Source organism: Mustela nigripes, chromosome 2 (genome assembly GCF_022355385.1).
Source record: "Mustela nigripes isolate SB6536 chromosome 2, MUSNIG.SB6536, whole genome shotgun sequence".
Classification (NCBI taxonomy): Eukaryota; Metazoa; Chordata; class Mammalia; order Carnivora; family Mustelidae; genus Mustela; species Mustela nigripes.
This window is the reverse complement of record NC_081558.1, coordinates 95,539,889-95,544,612: the sequence shown is the minus strand read 5'-3', so window position 1 is coordinate 95,544,612 and position 4,724 is coordinate 95,539,889. Positions and strand designations below refer to the sequence as shown.

The following is a 4,724-nucleotide window of genomic DNA, read 5'->3' as shown; positions in this document are numbered from 1 at the left end:
AATCAGAGCCAGAGAATGGCAGTGATGATGACCTTGAGGGCAGATGGGGCCATGATTCATGCTGGACTCCTGCAGTGACAGTGACAGGGTTCATTATATGTTTGTGGAATATGTGATGTTGATGATGGTGACAATAATGATGCCCATTTTCATTTAAGCCATGAAGAGAAAATGGTTATGAATTTGGTAGAAAACTTACTGTTTTTTTTTTCTTGTTGCAAATTTTTTTCTTCCACCACAGCAGAGGCTTCTCTAAGACAATGATGATAAGAGCAAGAGGTCTTCCCAGGAAACCAGGGACCTAGGGGCTTTAGGGTGTGAATCCCAGTTCTGTTCTGTACAGCTGGGTGAATTTGTATGCATTACTCCACCTCTTTGAGACTCAGTCTCTCTTCTATAAAATGGAGTTGATAACCCCTGCCTTTCAGTGTTACTGTGGAGTTTAGTGAGAATACACAAAAAGTTCTAAGCAGCCTCAGGCACAGAGCAGGTACCCAGTGGGTGACACTTATTACTTTTATAAGGGATTTTATATTTGTCCCTGAAATGACCTGACAGGAGAATAGTGCAGATAATCATCCAGGAGGCAAGTGGCAGAGGACACAGGTGGTTGTGGGCTAAAGGCACTGAAGAGGGACGTGAGGAACCATTGCTGGAAGCCCCTCTGACTTGTCCCAGCAAGGAACCAAGTTCTTCTAGGGCTACCTACTCTCTCTGAGCCTGATCCCTTTATCCTGCCAGGCAGAGCTAGTGGGAAGATTGACGAGGTGATCCAGCCACTTAATGTGCAGGAGTTCCTGGCCCAGGTTCTGGTCCTTAGGAGGTGCTCTGGGTTCCTGCGCAGACCGCCGCTCCACGTGAAGGCACGCGTGTTCTTCCTACTGCCACAAGATGGCGCTGTGGGATCGCCTCAGGACCCAGAGCGCAGCGTGTCTGGTCCAGCCCAGCGACACAGCCCAGGGGGTGCCTTTCCCCTTCCTCGTCAGCCTTTCTGTGGTCAGCATCTCTGGAAAGGCACAACGTGTCCCTCTCATGCAGCCTTTGGTTCCTTCCCCACCTGACCCTTGGACAGAAAGCTAAAGAGGCAGGGGATCTCCCAGGACGCAGGGGTAGTGGGGAGCAGACGGCAGACAATAGGGAGAGAGATAGTGACCTTGCTGCAAAGACCCCATTTACCTCCTAAAAGCCAACAGCCCAGATCCAGGCATGCAAACCCCTCTTTCTAATTCTGGAATTGATGATAAAGCTCTGCATACCCTGTCTGTGGGGAGACTTGCTTTTCTAAAAGGGCTTAAGAACCCCACCCTTGCTTGCAAGCCTTTGCTGTGGAATTTCCAATGTGGGTAGAGAAGACAGCCTGACTCAGGAAACGTCAGACCTGGAAAGCAAGCCCAGCTTTCACGAACAGGGGGCTTTAGAATCAGAATCCACAGGTAACTTCTCTAAGGCTCATCAGCGAAGAGGGCTGAGTGACCCCTGCTTTGTAGGATTATATGCCATGAGGAATACACGAGTGTATCTTGTTGAATGTGCTTTGTCTGTTGGAAAGTTCTAGGCAGCTGTGAGATGTGATTATCACAAAAAGATAATGAACTTGGACAGCCTTGGGACATCTACAAAATGGCGGGTGTGGGCAGGGCCAGGGAGCCCAGTGGAGGGTGGAAGGGAGAGACAGACCTTGAGCTAGGCCCACAGGGTTAAGGGTGGAGGGGGAGTGGGTTCACAGGAGCACAGGGACTGGGAAGTGTGAGGTGAGTGGAGCCTGGGGCACCGGCTGGAAGGAGAGGACAGAGGCAGATGGGATTGGGGTCGGGGAAGGGAGAGTGGGAGGGTAGCGGTGGTGCTTAAGTGCCTGGCTGCTGCATCCAGACCCAGAACCCCAGCCGTTAGGGAACTTCCACCCACAAGGGGCAGCCCTTGGAGAGATCCCTCTGGAAGTGAGACGCCAGCCGACAAGTTTCTGTAATCAGTGTGCATTTTAGCTTGGTTTTTTTGTTTGTTTTTTTTTTAAGATGTTTAAACAGCAACTATTTCATTGCTTCTCACAATTTTGTAAGTTAGGGTTCAGCTGGGTGATTCTTCTATTCTGTATGGCATCAGCTGAGATTCCTTGTGGTATTCAGCTGGTGCTTAAGCTGGGTCTGATGGACACAAGATGACTTTACTTAGCATGATGGAACCTTGAAGGTGATGGCCAGGCAGCTGGGCATAACTTTCCATCAACACACCTACATGCAGCCTTGTCATTGTGGTGGTTCACCCCGTTCTTGACCCTGACTGTGGAAGGCTGCTCTTTCTCTGACTTGTCCTGACTGTTGAAATGGGCTTGAGAGTGGAGATTCACTTGTCCTTTCTGTCTCAGGAGGACAGGACTGTCCTGGTCACAGCACATGTGGATGCATACACACACACACACACACACACACACACAGATGTGTTCTCATCTGCACCAATACCACAAATTGTGTTTCTGAGGCTTCACCTCCTGCTTCCCAGCAAGGCAGGGAGCCCAGCCGAGGCCCGTCTGAGCTGCCTACAGGAGAGAAGCTGGTTAGGGCATCCATGGCAGGACCATCTCCCAACACATACACAAACACACGCAGATACACTTAAGAAATGAAATGTGGGGAGGCCAGGACCACCTCTGCTCTGAAGGAAAGTGGTACAAACTGGTCATGTGGTGTGCTGGCGGGGTTGATCCCCTCTGCTGCAGAAGAGAAGGTGCTGCCACTGGGAGGTCTGTTCCATGCAGCATGGCAACCACCCCAACAGCAACCTTATCAACAAGCCTTGAGACTGTCGACTGGGACACTTGGGCTGACTAGAGGGCTGGGGCAGGGGCTCTTCTGTTAGGGAGTAAAGTCACACCCAAAATTGCTTTCAGTTTTGAAAGATGGCTGATAATCTTTCTAAAGTATCAGTGTACACAGTTCACATCAATGCTGGTGGCTTTGAATGTTAACTCTGAACCCCACAGAAAGAGGAGAAGAGCAAGACATCAGGAGGGGTTGACCTGTCCTGAAGATGTATGTGGGGACCACTTCTTTGGAAGAGAAGTTCAAATCTTAGTTTATTTCCATGCCTCCTGAAACTGCCTCCTTCACAGAAAAGGCAGAGGAAGAAGGCAGAATCTGGGATGACTTGGTTTGTTCAGGTCTGTTCATAAATTTCTTGGTGAAATTTATGTTCTGAGAACTGGGAGACACTCCCCATATCACATAATTTTCCCCTCACTGTGACGGCCCGGGGAAACCTTTAGACCAGAGCCAGCCCTGTTCTGTGCTCCCTGGACAGCCCCGAGTGCTTCAGGTTCCACGATTCCATCTGCAATATGGGGACAACAGTACATGAAGGCATTTCATGGGGTTGATGTGAGAATGAATGGATCCCTGTAAAAGAATTTGGAAAATGGCCACGCACCATTTAGTGAAGGTGGTATTTTCCCCCCAGTGGAAAAAAAGGAACAATATCTTCTCAGTACATACAAGTAAAACCTCAGTCCCCAGAGCCAAGTGAGTCCAAGAAATGAAGCCAAAAGCAAACCTGGAAGGCTGTAGCTGGAATTCTCAGCGACACGGCCTTTGAAGTTACAGCTCTCCCTCCCTCCAAGGGCTCCGGCAGCTCCCCCGGCCGGGCCTGATGAAAGGGAAGACGGGCTCTGTTGTGGTCTGACACATGCCCCAGATGTCAGGTTGCAACTCTGTGCATCAATTAGCTCTCAGAGGTGGCAGCTGTGTGGAGTGAAAAGGGCCCAGGCTTGCGATCAGGGTGCACGGTGCCAGTGCCTGCCATGCCCCCACACAACTTATCTGTGCCTCTGTTCCTTTCCAGGTAAAATGGGGACACCAGTCCAGGCCTCCTTCTTAGGGTTGCCAAATTTGGCAAAATGAAAATATAAGATGTCCAGATTTATTTGAGTTTCAGATAATCAACAAATAATCTTTTCCTACAAGTATATTCTAAGCAATACTTGGGACATACTTCTACTAAAACATTATTTGATGTTTATCTGAAATTCAAATTTAACTGGGCATCTTGTGTTTTATCTGGCAACTCTACTCCCTCAGACTTTATGAGGGGTCATCTGGGTGAAAGGGCTTCAAAACTGTCCGCACTTTGAAAATGCACACTGGGAGGTACTCTAGAAAGATGGTAGACAGTAACCTTAGCAACCAAAATGGTCTTTCACTTTGAACCCCCGAATGCCCCCCATCCAGTGAGATCTCCTCATCTCTCAAGGGCTTCTCTGCTCTTCTAACCAACCCCCACCCCTGCCTTCTGTCACATCTGCCCTTCTCCCCCCACCCACCTACCTCCAGACTCTGGAGATGTTTGCTTGGTTCTTGGAAGCTGCTGAAGTCATTCTCTGCTCTGGGTCCTGCCCTCTGTGGTTCACGTGGCTTATGTTTGTTGTGGCTTTGCCTCCAAGGAACATGCCATAGTGGGAGGGTCTTAAGTCCACTCAACAGCCCTGGCTGGAGTGTGTAACTGTTGCAGAAGCAGAGCCTGCAGACAAGCTGCTCCTAGTCTCCAAGCCTCAGGGTCCTCATCTGTGTAACGGACATGATGCCAACCCTAGCTTTAAGACAGGAAAACAGGACGATGCCAGTAAAGTACCTAATAGGGAGCCAGGCATACAGTAGGTACTGAGTAAGTGCACCTGCTAGTTACCGCTACCATCTGCTGGCCACACCCTCCACCAGGTCTGCTAGCCCTGCCCGGCC

General features: G+C 49.8%; 1 long non-coding RNA gene across 1 annotated transcript; it reads right to left on the bottom strand.

Annotated features, from left to right (window-relative positions):
- Positions 1 to 3,025: 3,025 nt before the first annotated feature.
- Positions 3,026 to 4,392, bottom strand: LOC132010000 (uncharacterized). Its single transcript, XR_009402118.1, has 3 exons — positions 4,314 to 4,392; positions 3,544 to 3,731; positions 3,026 to 3,389 (listed from the first exon to the last, which is right to left on the bottom strand). It is a non-coding gene; the product is annotated as an uncharacterized LOC132010000 (long non-coding RNA).
- Positions 4,393 to 4,724: the final 332 nt, after the last annotated feature.